We start from the raw sequence: 16,080 nt of genomic DNA on the forward strand, positions 1-16,080 counted from the left end.
TAGTGCCAATTTGATGGTGACTGCATGTGGAGCCTATTCCTAAGATCTTGTGATACCTCACTGCGGATAATGGACTCTAGCTCAATCCAGGAAAATATAAGAGGTGCTAGATCACTGTCGTTTCTTATAATTGAGTAATATTCCATTGTATACATATACCAAATTTTAGTAATCCACTCATGAATTGATGGGCACTTGGGCTGTTTCCACAACCTTGCAATAGTGAATTGGGAACTGTGCTGCTTTTTAAGGCTCAGTAATGTTCCGTTCCATGTATATACCACATTTTGTTGATCTATTCATCTGCCAGTGGACATTTGGGTTGTTTTTGGTCTACAATAAATAATGCTGCAATGAACACCAGTGTCCAAGTATCTGTTTGAGATGCTGCTTTCAATTCTTTGGGCATATACATAAGACTGGAATCACTAGATCATATGGTAATTCTATGTTTAAGTTTTTGAAGAATTATTAAAGATTCCACAGGATCTGCATTATTTAAATTTCTCACCAGAAGTACACAAAGTTTCCAAATTCTCCACATCCTCACCAACACTTGTTATTTTCTTTTCTTCTTTTTCTATTTGTGTTTTTTAATAGCCATCCAAATGGATATGAAGTTGTATCTCATGTAGTTTTGGTTTGCATTGCACTAATGATTAATCATGTTGAGAATATTTTCATATGCTCATTGGCCAATTGTATATCATATTTGAGAAATGTTTATTCAAATTATTTGCTCATTTTTTGAATTGAGGTATTTTTTGTTGTTGAGTTATAGAAGTCCTTTATATGTCCTGTATACTAATCCCTCACCAGGTATATGATTTGAAAATGTTTTCTACCAGTCTGTGGGTTGCCCTTGTACTCTGTTAATAGCATTGTTTGATGCACAAAAGTTTTTCATTCTGAAGTCCAATTTACTTTATTCTTCTGTAGTTTGCGCTTTTAGTGTTATATCCAATAAATCATTGCCAAATTCAATGTCATAAAGATAATCCTTTATGCTTTATTATAAGAGTTTTATATTTTTAACTTTAATATTTTAAGTCTTTGATCAATTTTCAATACATTTTTCTATATGGTGTGAGGTAGGGGTCCAACTTTATTCTTTGCATGTGGCTATCCAGTTTTCTCAGCATAATTTATTGAAAAAACTTATTATTTCTTCATTAATTGGTCTTGCTACCCTGATCAAACATTAATTGGCCATATATGCAAGGGTTTATTACTGGTCTCTCTATTCCATTCTACTTGTCTGTATGTCTGTGCTTGTACCAGTAGCACATTGTTTTTATTACTGTAGCTTGGTAGTAAGTGCAAAAGTCAGGAAGTGTGAGTCTCCAACTTCGTTCTTTTGCAAGATTATTTTGGCTACTCAGGGTCCCTTAAGATTCCATATGAATTTTAGATTTTTAAGAACATTCCACCAAATAAATGTCATTGGGATTTAATATGGATTGCATAGAACCTGTAGATTGCTTTGTGGAGTATGGATATCTTAACAATATTAAGTCATCTAATCCACAAATACGGAATCTCTTTCCATTTGTTTGTGTCTTTTAAAAATTTCCTTTAGCAATGGTTGTAGTTTTCAATGTACAAGTGTTTCACCTCTTTGATTAAATGTATTTCTAAGTATATGTACTTTTTGATACTTTCATAGATAGTTTTCTTAATTTTCTTTTTAAATTGTTCATTGATAGTGTGTATAAATGCAACTGATTCTTATGTGTTGAATTTATATCCTGCTACTTTGCTGAATTTACTTATTAACTCTAACAGTTTTTTTGCATGTGGAATCTTTAGTATTTTGTACATATATGACTGTGTTATCTACAAAGATAATTTTCCTCTTTCTTTCCAATTTGGATGCCTGTTGTTTCTTTTTCCTGCCTGATTGTTCTGCTTAGAACTCCAATACTCTGTTAAATACAAGTAGCAAAAGCAAGCATCTTGTTTGGTTCTTGATTTTAGTGGAAAATCTTCAGTCTTTCATTAATATAATGTTAGCTGTGGAATGTTCCTATTCTGAGAATTTTTTTATTCCTAGTTTATTGAGAATTTTTTTTATCATGAAAGAATGTTGAATTTTGTCAAATACTTTTACTGGATCAACTGAGATTTTTTTTTTTTTTTTTTTGCTTCATTCTAGTAATATGATGTGTTACATTTATTGTCTTTCATATGCTAAATCAAATTTCCATTTCTTGGATAACTTTCACCTGGTCATTGTCTTAATCCATATTATCTTACTATAACAGAATATCTCAGGCTGGGTAATTTGTAAAGAAAAGAGGTTTATTTAGCTCTTGGTTCTGCAGGCTGTATGAAAAGCATGGTGCTGGCGTCTGCTTGGTTTCTGGTGAGAGCTTTTGTGCTGAGTCAAAACATAGCAAAGAAGGTCAAAGGGAAAGTAGGCACATACAAAGAGGCACCCAACCCAGGGGAATCCTTGCTTTATAATATCCCACTCCCATGGAAACTAATCCACTCCCCTGGAACCACCCAGTTTCTCAATTCTATGAGAAGGGCACCAAGACATTCATGAAGGATCTGCCACCATGACCCAAACACCTCCCTCTCTGCCCCACATCCCAGTACCACCACACTGGAGATGAAATTTCAATATGAGACTTGGAGGGGACAAACAAAAATAATCCCAACCACAGCAGTCACCATACATAATTCTTTTAATATGCTGTTGGATTTGGTTTGCTACTATTTCGTTGAGAATATTTGCATCCTTAATCATAAGGGATATTGGTAGTTTTCTTTTGATGTCTTTGTCTAGTTGCCATGTCAGGGTAATGCTGGTCTCAGAATGAGTTAGGAAGTATTTCTTCCTCTTCTATTTTTGTGGAAGAATTTGAGAAAGTTTGGTGTTAATTCATCTTTAAATGTTTGGGACAATTTATTATCGAAACCATCTATTCCTGGACTTCTCTGTGTTGGAGATTTTTAATAACTCAATCTCTTGATATCATTTTATTCATATTTTGTATTTCTTCTTGAATCAGTATTGATAATTTCTGTCTTTCTAGTACTTTGTTTCATCTAGGTTATCTAATTTGTTCCCATACAATTGTTTATAGTGTCCTCTTATAATTTTTTTTTTTTAATTTTCTAACTTCTGTAAGGTGGATAACATTATCCCCATTGCCATTTCTAATTTTGGGAATTTGAGTCTGTGCTTTCATTCTTTCTGATTTAGCTAAGGTTTTTTCAATTTTTTTGATCTCTTCAAAAAATTAACTTTTGCTTTTACTGATTTTATTATTTTTCTGTCCTGCATTTCATTTATCTTCACTTTTATCTTTATTACTCCCTTCTCTCTGCTAGTTTTGGGTTTAATTTGTTCTTTTTTTTCCAGTTCCTTAAGGTATAAATTTAGATTATTAATTTGGGATCTTATTTATATTTCTTTGAAGAGAGGTAATTAAGGTAAAATGAGGATAAGGTCCCAATCTCATAGGACTGATATCCCTATAGGATGGAAAAGATACCAGATATCTATCTCTTTCTCTCTCTCTCTCTCTCTCTCTGGGCTCAAAGAAAAGGCCATGTGAAGACAATGAGAAAGTGGCCATCTGCAAGCAAGGAAGTGAGGACTTACCGGAAACCAACCCTGGTGGCACCTTGATTTTGGACTTCTATGCTTCAGACTGTGAGAAAATAAATACATTTTTATGTTTAAGGTGCACACTTCTGTTTTCTTTTGTTATGGCATCCCTAGTAGAGTAATACATCATTCTTCCTGACCTTGCTTAAGTTTTCTTTTTGCTTTCTAATATATGTGTTCACAAATATATATTTCACTCTGTGAATTGCATTTGCTGCATTGTGTAATATTTGTATACTATTTTTTGTTTTCATTTCTATCAAAGTATTTTGCAATTTACCTTGTGATTGATTTCTTCTTTGAGCCACTAGGTTAAGCAACCAGCATATGTTGTGTAAATTTTCCAGCTTTCATTTCATTTATTCCTAGTTTGATTTCATTGTGGTTGAAGAAGAAAATTTGTATAATTTCAATCTTTAAAAAAACTTATTGAGGCCAGGCACAGTGGCACAGTGGCTTACACCTATAATCCTAGCAATTTGGGAGGCTGAGGCAGGAGGATCACTTGAGGTCAGGAGTTCAAGACCAGCCTGAGCAACACAGTGAGACCCCATCTCTACAAAAAATAGAAACATTAGCTGGGCATGGTGGCACATGTCTGAAGTCCCAGCCACTTGGGAGACTGAGGCAGGAGGATCATGTGAGCCCAGGAGTTTGAGATTGCAGTGAGCTATGATCACACCATTACCCTCATGCCTGGACAACAAAGCAAAACCCTATCTCCAAAGAACCAAACAAAACAAAACAAAAATTATATTACGATTTATTTGGGGGCCTAATGTATAGTCTATCCTGAAAAATGTACATGTACGCTTTAGAAAATGTATATTCTGCTATTCTTTATTTGTCTGTTAGGTCAAATGAATTAAAATGTTGCTCAAATTTTGTATTTTTAAAAAGCCTTCTGTCTCATTGTTCTGTTCATTATTGAAGTGGGGTGTGAAGTCTCAACCTATTATGTTAAAACTGCCTATTTTGTGCTTCTATTCTATCCATTTTTGCTTCATATTAATATATAGGTATATAAATGTTTATAATAGACATGCACTTAATTAATTAACTACTTCTTCAATATATAACATCTGTCTTTGTAACACACTTTGACATAAAGTCCATTTTGTCTGATATTAGTATAAACAGCCTAGATTTCCTCTAGTTACTATTTGCATGGAATATTTTTTTATATCCTATGACTTTCAACCTATTGTGTCTTTGATCTAAAATGATGCTCTTGTAGATAGCATATAGTATGATATTGTTTTCTTTTTTTTATCAAAAGAACTAGAAGAGATTTGGAATGTTCCTAATATATAGATATGACAAATGTTTGAGGTTATGATTATACCAGTTGCCCATATTTGATCATTATACATTATATTCTTGTATCAAAATATGCCATGTATCTCATAAATATACAATTATTATGTATCCATAAAAATAAAAAATGAATTGAAAAAATGAATTGATTAGAAATTCTGAAGCTGAAAAGCATAATCATTGAAATAAAGTATTCACTAGAGGGTTTCAACAGCAGATATGAGCAGGTGGAAGAATCAGCTACTTGAAGATAGGTCAACTGAAATTATCCAGTCTGCAATTCAAAAAGAAAAAAAATAAAGTGAACAAAGTCTAAGAGACATACAAGATATCATAAATTGTACTTACATAGTCATAATGGAAGTCCTACAAAGGGAAGGGTGAGAAAGAACAACACAGAAAAAATTTTTGAAGAAATAATGGCCAAAAAATTCACAAACTGGATAAAGGATATGTTTCTACACATTCAAGGAGATCAACAAAGTTGAAGTAGAATAAATACAGAGAAATCTATACCTAGGCACATTATAATCAACCTTTCAAAAGCCATACAAAGATAATCTAAAAAGCAGTAAGAAAAATATTCATTGTATGAAAGGTATCCTCAACATGATGAACTAATTTCTCATCAGAAAACATGGAGACTAGAAGCTCATGGGATGACATATCCAAAGTGTTTATAAAACAACAACAACAAAAAAAAAAAAAAAAAAATGCTATCAACCAAAAATTCTATATTTATAAAAAATCATGTAAGATTGTGGAATTCCTACCACATAACTCATTGTTTAAAAACTTGAACATCCCCCAAAAGAAAACTTTTTAATACTATGTACTTCCCACAGATTTATCCAGTATCACCTAGTGATGTTTTCAAGAAAAAAAGGAAGAAGACTTTAAGATATATCCTCATCCCAGATAAACAAAAGCTGAGAGAGATAATCTCCCAGTAGAATTGCCCTACCCTTCATGAAATTCTAAACGGAGTGTTTAGGCTAAACCGAAAGGGCACTAGAAAGTACAATGAAGGCCTATGAAGAAACAAAGCCTCTTAGTAAAGATAACTACATAGATAAATATAAAAGCAATGTTTATTTTTTGTTTGAAACTCCTTTTTCATGTGATTTAAAAAGGAATGAATAAAATAATTGTAAATCTATATTAATGTACACATAATGTATAACAATGCTATTTTTAATAGTAACAACATAAAGTGTGACATACAAAAGTGTATAGGAGCCAGCTTTACATAGAAGCTACGTTGCTACTAATAAAAGGTAGATTACTAGAAGTTAATTACATTCTCCAGAATAACCACTAAGGAAATATACAAAACCTATATAGAGAGAGAAATGAGAACAGAATCAAAGTGATACACTACAAAAAAAAAAAAAAATCAATTATACACAAAAGAAAAAAGGTGGAGGAAATGAGGAACCAAAACCATATAAAATATACTGAACACAAATAGCAAAATGGCAGAAGCAAGGCCTTATTAGTAATTATCTTAAATGTAAATAAAATAAACTCTCCAATTAAAGGCAAAATTGGCAAAATGGACAGAAATATGCAATAAATTATTATTAATTATAGTTGCCCTATTGAACTACCAAACACTAGATCTTATTCCTTCTACCTATTTGTATTTTTATGACCGTAACCATCGCTCCAACCTCATCCCCCCAACACACAGTACCCTTCACAGCATCTGGTAATCACCAATTTTCTTCATTTCCTCCATGAGATTAATTTTTGTAGCTCCTACATATGAATGAGAACATATGCTATTTCTCGTTCTGTGCCTGCCTTCTTTCACTTAACACAATGTCCTCCAGTTCCCTACATGTTGCTACAAATAACAGGATTTCATACTCTTTTATGGCTGAATGCTATTGTGTCATGTATATACACTACATTTTCTTTATCAATTCATCTCTTGTTGGACACTTAGGTTGAATTAATATCTTGGCTGTCATGAATAGTGCTATAATAAACCTGAGAGTGTGGATATCTCTTCAATATACTGATTTCCTTTCATTTGAATATGTATTTGGCAATGAGATTGCTATATCATATGATATTTCTATTTTTAGTTTTTTTGAGAAAGCTGCAACTGTTTTCCATAGCAGATGTACTAATTTACATTCTCGCCAAGAGTGTATGAGGGTTCCCCTTTTCCTCATCATCACCAGCCATTTCTTCTTTTCTGTCTTTTTTTTTAATTTCAGCATATAAAAGGGGTACAAATATTTAGGTTTGACATATATTGCCTTTGCCCAAACAGAGTCAGAGCTTCAAGCATGTCCATGCCCCAGAACCGTACCCATTAGGTGTAAATATACCCACCTCCCACCTGCCTGACAACTGATGAATGTTACTATTATATGTGCACAGAAGTATTGATTAGTTAATAAAAATTTGATGGTAAGTACATGTGGTGCTTGTATATCCATTCTTGTGATACTTCACTTATTAGAATGGGCTCCAGCTCTATCCAGGATAATACAAGAGGCACTAGGACACCACTGTTTTTTGTGGTTGAATAGAACTCCATGGTATACATATACCACATTTTATTAATCCACTCATGTATTGATGGGCACTTGGGTTGTTTCCACATCTTTGCAACTGTGAATTGTGCTGCTATAAACATTCCTGTGCAGATGTCTTTTTTATAGAATATCTTTTTTTCCTTTGAGTAGATATCCAGTAATTGGATTGCTGGATCAAATGATAGTTCCACTTCTGGCTCTTTGAGGTGCCACCATATTACTTCCACAGAGGTTGTACTAGTTTTCACTTCCACCAACAGAGTGTGAGTGTTCTTATTTCTCCACATCCACGTCAATGTTTATTGTTTTGGGACCTTTTGATAAAGGCCATTCTCACTGGAGATAAGTAATATTTCATTGTGGTTTTGATTTGCATTTCCCTGATGATTAGAGATGTTGAACATTTTTTCATACGTTTGTTGACCATTAGTCTATCTTCTTTTGAAAAGTATCTGTGCATGTCCTTTGCCCACTTTCCAATATAGCATTGTTCAATTTTTTTTTCTTGCTGATATTCCTCAGCTCTATATAAATTCTAATTATCAGCCCTATATTGAATGTGTAATATGTGAATATTTTCTCCCATTCAGTAGGTTGTGTGTTTGCTTTTGTGATAGTTTCCTTGGCTGTGCAGAAGCTTTTTAATTTGACCAGGTCCAACTCATTTATTTTTGTTGTTGCTGTGATTGCCTTTGGGGTCTTCTTCATAAATTCTTTCCCTAGGCCAATGTCTATAAGAGTTTTTCCAACATTTTCTTCTAGAATTCTTAGAGTTTCATGCCTTAGATTTAAGTCTGTCATTCACCACGGGTTCATTTTTGTGACAGGTGAAAGGTGTGAATCCTGTTTCAGTTTTCTACATGTGACTATCCAATTTTCCCAGCACCATTTATTGAATGAGGATCCCTTTCCCTGAGGTATTTTTTGGTCTACTTTGTCAAAGATTATATGGCTATATGAGGATGGTTTTATATCTGGGTTTTCAGGTCCGTTCCTTTGGTCTATGTCTCTGTTCTTGTGACAGTACCATGCTGTCTTAGATACTATAGCCTTGGAGTATAGCATGAAGTCTGGTAAAATGATGCTTCCCAATTTGTTCTTTTTGCTGAAGGTTGCTTTTGCTACACACGGTCTTCTCTGGTTCCATATGGAGCGTAGAATTATTTTTTCTAGATCTGTGAAAAATGATGTTGACATTTTAATAGGAATTGCATTGAATCTGTAAATCACTTTGGGCAGTATAGACATTTTAACAATGTTGATTCTGCCAACCCATGAGCACGGTATGGTTTTCCAACTGTTTACTTCCTCTACTATTTCCTTCCTCAGTGTTTCATAGTTCTCCCTGTAGAGGTCTTTCACCTCCTTAGTTAAATTTTTTCCTAGATATTTATTTTCTTTGTTGCTATTGTGAAGGGTATTGAGTCTCTGATTTGGTTCTCAGTTTGACTGTGGATGGTGTATATGAATGCTACTGATTTGTGTACATTGATTTGGTAACCTGACATTTTGCTGAATTTGTGTATAAATTCCAGTAGTCTCATGGCAGAACCTTTGGGGTTTTCTACATATAAGATCATATCGTCAGCAAAGAGCAATAGTTTGACCTCTTCTGCTCCCATTTGTATGCCCTTGATTTCCTTTTCTTGTCTGATTTCTCTGGCTAGGACTTCCAATACTATGTTGAATAGAAGCGGTGATAGAGGACAACCTTGTCTGGTCCCATTTCTAAGCGGGAATGCTTTCAATTTTTCCCCATTCACTATGATGTTGGTTGTAGGTTTGTCATATATGGCTGTAAGTGTTCTGAGCATGTTTAAGGTAGGCTAGGCCAAGCTATGATATTTGATAGGTTATGTATATTAAATGCATTTTCAACTTATGATTTTGTCAGCTTATGATGGGTTTATTGGGTTGTAACACCATCACAGGTCAAGAAACATCCTACACCAAGGACATGGACAGCTGTCTTCAAGGCTGCTCCTCCACCAGGGATGGGATTGGGGAAATAAACATTAAAATGACAAGTTATAGGACTGTCTTTAACTCACTGTTTCTCTATTCAGCATGTGCTTAGTTGCTGCAAACTTGATTATTTTTCAATGTTCCAACAAAGTTGATGCTGATGATTTTTGCCCTTGAAATTCTCTGCCACTTTTGCTGATGTCATCCCTCCCCCTGAACTCCTTCTTAAATCTACATGTTAATAGACAGTCATGGTGGTTGCACAAACACTGGCATTGGAATAGTTAGGTTTTAATTCTTAACAAGAAGAAAGAATATTTGCCACTTTACTCTTACATTCGATGACATTTTGGCTACCAGCACTGATTTATTTTCATCTATTCAATCAATCGTTCAACTATGCAGAAAACACATTGAGTATTTACCTATTGTTTGTCAGGTTCTATATTAATTCTGAACATACAAAGATGAATATGTCTTTTCATGGACATTAGGAGCTCCCCATACAGCACAAAGACATAAATGTCAGCAACTGCAATAATATAAGAAGAAAAATATTGAAGCAGCAGAAAGATCCAGAAACTACCTAGTTAAGGAAAAGAATGCTCACTTCTTCATAGGAAAAAAGAAAGATAGAGAAAACCATCATGTAAAAAGTGAAAACTAAGCCAGGCCTAATAAGATGGATTATAGGAGAGGAATTTACTAAAGGGAAGAAATGAGGAAAGAAGCCTATAAGCCAATGGACAGAATTTATTCACCCAGCAAACTTCTCCTGTGCATTACTATGTAATTTTAACTGTGTCAGGCACCAGGAAAAAAATATAGTGAAAACATTGTTCCTGTTTTCCCAGAAATCACAATATAATGGGCATAGGAATAGTTACAATAACATACTGGGAGTAAAATGATGAAGGAAAATGTGAGTTATTGTCAGAGAACCCAGGATAAGCGACACAGACGGGGAGGACCAGGAAGCCATCCTTGAACCTCAGGCTGAGTCCTAGTAGAAAAGGAACTGGCAGGAGAGGGAGGGAGAGGAAGGAGTTGGTAAAAGAAGGAGGAAGAGGGGGGAGGCAGTGGCTGGGGGGTGGGGAGGAAGAGAGGGAGGAGCTGGCAGGAGGAGGAGGAGGAAGGGAGGAGCTGGCAGGAGGAGGAGGAAGGGAGCACAACGCTGACAGCACGAAGGGAAGAAATGTGGCATGTGTGTGTCCAGAGCAACAGGAAGGGAGGTTGTGAGATGGAGGGTAGAAGAAGGACAACTGGACAGAGAAATGGGTGTGTGTCAGGGAGGCTGTCATCAAGATAGCAGAAAGCTCTTGAAGGAATATAAGGCCTGCCATGGCCAGGTGTGAATAATAACAGCATCAACTATAGCAACAATAGCAGCTGCTTTAAGATTTTTCTTTCTACAGTGCAGAGAATGTTTTGGAAGACCAGGAGGGGAGGGATGGATGAACAAGTCATTTAAGCTAAAAATGATGCTGATCTGTTCTCTCTAAAGGAATTGGGTTTCAGGGAAGAGAATTTGCGGAATAAAACGTGGCCTCCCCCACTGGGATTTCTGCCTACCTTGCCCTCCCCTGCCCCATGTGCCAGCCCTTAGGTACAGCCCACTGTTCTCGCTCACTTCTCCATGTAGTGTGAGCGAGTTACGCAGCATTTCTGAGTCTTTACTTCATTGTCTAGAAAAATGGGGATTGTAATTATTACTTAAACGAAGGAGATTACATGCGTTGATCAGCGCAGAGCTGAAGTGCAGTGGTGCAGCTGTCGTGGAGTTAGTCGTAGATGAGTGGCTGCCTCCTTCCGTGTCCACTGGGCTGCACAGAGGAAGCTCCCCTGCTCACCTTCCGCCGTGGTTCAGCACCCAGCACAGTGCCTGATCCACGGGACTTGAGCACACGTTCACTTCACTGATTAGTTAAGAGATAAGAGCAGGGTCCCCAGCAAATGACTATCCTGTCTTTTCAGACAAGGAGTGTCCACAGAAGCGTCTACTTCCAGGTCCAGCTCAAGTGTCTAACGCTGACCTCAGGGGAAGGGGTTCCTGAGATTATTCTTGGAGAAACTGCCAAGTGTCATTGCCCAGCCCCACCTCCGTTACTCTGTGTGTGCTCTGTGCTGGAAGGACTCTCTTTCCAGATCTTTGCAGATGGAATACAAGTAAAGTGCGTGGATATCTAAGCCTTCTCCAGGGGTTGTAATGGCAACTGTGTTCCCAGGAGATGGCTCAGGACAGTGCCGAGGGACATCCTGGAACTCTGGCCTCCACCTTCAGCGTGCAGTCCTGAGCCCTTTCTCTTCCTTCTTTGTCTCTTCCTCATCACACCCTCAGTTCCTACTCCTCAACCCTCTTCTCCGCCCCCTATGTATTAGTTTCCTTTTGATGCTTTAACAAATTCCCACAAATTTAGCATCTTAAAACAATGGAAACTTATTATCTTATGTTTCAGGAGGTCAGAAGCCGACAGTGGATGAGCAGGGCCGGGTTCCTCCGGAGGTCCTGAGGACAATCTATCCTGTTGACATTTCTAGCTTCTAGAGCCCTTGGCAGTGGGGGTCTCTCCCTTAGCAGTACACATGCAAGGTTCCTGCATGTCCTTTCATGGCTCAATAGCTCAGTTCTTTTTATCACGGATGACAGTCCATTGTCCAGATGTACCACAGCTCGTTTATCCATTCACCTGCTGAAGAACATCCTGGTTGCTTCCAACTCTTGACAATTATGAATAAAGCTGCCGTAAAGATTTATGCCAAGTTTTTGTGTGGACATAAATTTTCAACTCATTTGGGTAAATAGCAAAGAGTACAGTTGCTGGATCGTATAGTAAGAGTATGTTTAGTTTTGTAAGGAACTACCAAACTGTGTTCCAAAGTGGCTGTACCATTTTGCATTCCTGCTAGCAATGAGTAAAAGTCCCCGTCACTCCGCATCCTGGTGTTGTCAGTGCTCTGGATTTTAGCTATTCTGACAGGAGCACAGTGGTATGTCCCATTGGCTGAATTTGAATCCCTTAAGACATGATGTTGAGCATTTTTTCATATGCATCTGAGCATCTTCTTTCGTATTGTCTGCTCAGACTGTTTGTCCATTATTAAATCGGATTGTTTGTCTTCTTTTTGTTTAGTTTTAAGAGTTCCTTAGTTATTTTGGAATCCAGTCCTTTATCAGATATTTGCTTTGCAAAGCTTTTTCTCGTAGGGTTTTTCTTGTTTCATACACTCTTTTACCATTACTATATCCTGCTTGTAAAGTGTCTATTTAAATATTTTGCCCACGTTTTACTTGGCTGTTTGTCTATTATTGATTTGTAGGAGTTTTATAAATATCCGGGCTATATCAGTTGTTTGTTAGGCATATAATTCATGAATATTTTATATTTTCTGCTGTTTATACATTTTCTTAATAGTTTCTCTTGGCAAAGTTTTTTAATTTGATAAAGTCAGACTTATTATTTTAATATATATTGCTTTCTGTATCCTATCTAAAAAATAGTTAACTACCACTAACTCTCAAAAATGTTTTCTAAGAGCTCTAAAACTTTATGATTTAAGCTCTAACGTTTAGGCTAGTGACCTGTCTTAGATGAATTCCTACGTGTCGTGTGAGGCAGGTGGGCAGAGAATAAAATCATAAGATGCCCAGGTAACTGGGATTTTCATCAAAAGCTCAGTGAGGGCACAAAGGAGTCAGGGTTGAGGGATGACCATGAAAGTCACTCCAGCCGAGTCTTCAAGGATGAAAAATGTGGGCTCAGCAGATCACAGGGCAAGGGCATTTTAGGAGGAGAAAATATCATGTTCAAATGCATGGGGAAATAAAATGCCATAATGTGGAAAAGGAACTTCCAGTAGCACAGTGAACCAGAAAGTGTATATTTGGCGGGGACAAGCAGGAAGCATAGCATTTGAGGCAGTGTCGGAAGGGTATTGGAAGAGGTGGAGACTCAGGACCTGTGGTCCTCCCCTTGTCTAAGCAGCTACTTTGCTGGCAGGCCAGTATTTCCCTGCAGTCCCTGCATCCATGGCATCCATGACATATCTGCCACTTCAGCGCAGAATTAGCCAGAACAGGCCAGGCCAGGCCAGGCCAGGTCAGTTTCCTCTTTGTCTCATTATTTCCCTTCGTTCCCCCACCCCCACCTCCAGAGGCTGCTGAGAAATGCTGAGGCTCAGTTGCTCCCAGAGCGGCTCCAGGCTCCAGGTAGGAAAGCCCCCACCTGGCTCCCGGGACCCAGCACTGACAAAAGTCTCATCGCTCTCTCCTCTCAGAGTCATCGTGACATGGGAGTGAAAGAAACTAAATATACTCAGAGTTAATGCGATATCTTCAAAGATTAATTGGCTGTCTAAACAAAATTGAGTGTGTTCTTTTGTTTCTGGTAGAACACAACGGAGAGGTAGAGAAAACTCTGCACAAAAAACAAAGAAGATATTCCAACGGCTCTAAATTTGCAAAGCTTTAAAAAAGTGCACGAGAATAGAAAGAAGGCATGCTACGTGCTGCCAACAGATTTAGTATTTTTTTTTTGAATGATTTGTATGAAATTCAAGGCTTTACTGTAAATTTTTCATAATTTATTTCATTAAATAGCTTTTTACTTGCATTACATATATTTATATCAATGCAATGGGATCAGTGGAGAAGCCACTCTGTGATGTAGGAGATCGATTTCTTTTATACAATTCTAATGCCACTTCAGGAGACAGAGTAGGGAGGGACAGAGATGGAGACAGAAAGAAGGAAGGGAGCTGAAGGGAGCAGGAGGCGGGGACAGCGAGGTGCTGGCGGGTCAAGAGGGCAGCAGAAACCTTTGCAGAACTGGGGCAAGCCTGCTGCTTGTGTCTGCTCCGCAGGGCGCTTTGCACAGTGCCCGGCACCCTGTCTGTGCAGAGTGCGAACTTGTGGGACTTACCTGAGCCTGAGGGTTGGAGCAGAGGAGGGAAGGAAGGAGAGGCAGAGGTGGAGCCCGAGCACGGGAGGAGGGGGTGTCCTGGTGGGTGTAGGGGAATGGGGAGCAGGGGCACAGAAGTAGAGCGGCGGGCAAGGAACACACAGGGAGGGTCGGGAAGAAGGGAAAAGAGGGAAACAGGTCAGGTGTTTGGTGACGTTGCCCAGAGATTGGGTTACCCGCAAAGGCCACCTTATTAGGACATGCTGATCTCACGACCCACCGAGGCCTGGGACTCTCACCTGCTCCTTCAGCTTGGAGGTGCTCTGCTCATGTGGGGAGTCGACTGGAGACACCACGACCAAGGACAGGTGTTTGTCACCTGAGCTGGTGCCTGAGTGCTTATGTCTGGTCCCCATCTGGAAAACTCCTGTTTGTTTCTTGACAACTGTAGCTCAAGTAGCAGCTCCTCCTGACCTCAGTAACGAGCACAGGTCCTGAAACCCGAATGCCTTCCATGATGTTTATTGAATAAATGACTCTACATTTATCTCTGTAAATGTCAGTTTTATTGGCTTTGGCCCATCTTTTCTGGATTATTTTTGAATCCTTATTTTGTAATCCAATCTATTGGTGACCTGTACAGGCTGTGTCATCCACAATGAAATAAATGTGCCCTCCTGTATTCATCCTGCTTTTATCTGTTTAAAATAGGTTACGCAGAACAGGGCCGATAAATGTCATCTGCCATGTGGTTTGGGAAGACAAATGAGATTAACCTGGGCAAAATAGAAGGTTGGCACAGGGACTTATGTTGGCGATAAACTTGGGTCTTTCCTGTACCCAGAATTTTTCCTTTCTGGCTCCTTATAGTCCCTCCTAGAACAGCACATACGCTAAAATTGGAACGAGACAGAGATTAGCTGTCCCCTGCCCAAGGACGACACGCAAATTCATGAAGTCCATAAAAAAAAGAAAAAAATAAGAATGAAATAAGCAAAGTCCCGGAGACACAGGTAGCCAGCACTGGGGGCAGAAAGCCTGGCCGTGTCTTTGTTGTATAAATGTACACAGATTGCCAACCAGCGGCCAGGCAAGGGCCAAGTGCTGGGAACACAGCCTGCGCCACATAGACCTCACATTCTGGGGACAGACTGGGGCTAATCTTTATAAAGGAAAGTAACAAGGGGGCAGGGTGATTGACCAGTGTGGACAGGGCTTTAGACAAAGACAGGGGTCAGGAGGGTGACCACCATCCCAGTGTCGGGCTGTTCCGGGAACCCCCTTAGCCCCAGCAAACCAGGGAGGTAGGTTACCCTATCAGGGAAGTGACAAATGATTTTGCATGGTGTTAGAGCAAGGAGGGACCTCATTGATGAGGGTGGGTCAGCTGTTCAAAGACTCGTGGATGGTGTGATGGGCTGAGGGGTGGGCGAGCGCAAATGCTCCCCACGGCAATGCTTCCACAGTTCCACCTCTGTCCCGAGTCCCAGCCTCAGTCTCCCCCTGCAGGCCTGAGACAGTCCTCAGTGGTCTGGCCAGCTTCTGGGGGTTGTTAAGAGAACCGAAGGAAGCAAGGGTGAGTGGGACAAGCGGTGTCAGAGGCAGGGTTCATCTCAGGGACCCCATCTCGGGCCGGCACGCCAGCGCCCTCCCTTTCCCCTTGCAGCCCGGTGACTTCTCTGCACCCTCCACCTCCACCTGCAGCCACCCCACCCCCGCTGTCTCC

The 16,080-nt window shown here is 38.8% G+C and overlaps 1 non-coding gene across 1 annotated transcript; it reads left to right on the forward strand.

Moving 5' to 3' along the window:
- The first annotated feature begins 15,223 nt into the window (after nucleotides 1-15,223).
- Nucleotides 15,224-15,326, forward strand: LOC138385567 (U6 spliceosomal RNA). The gene has a single exon (XR_011233792.1). It is a non-coding gene; the product is annotated as a U6 spliceosomal RNA (small nuclear RNA).
- The last annotated feature ends 754 nt before the right edge of the window (nucleotides 15,327-16,080 follow it).

This window comes from Eulemur rufifrons, chromosome 6 (genome assembly GCF_041146395.1).
Source record: "Eulemur rufifrons isolate Redbay chromosome 6, OSU_ERuf_1, whole genome shotgun sequence".
NCBI lineage: Eukaryota > Metazoa > Chordata > Mammalia > Primates > Lemuridae > Eulemur > Eulemur rufifrons.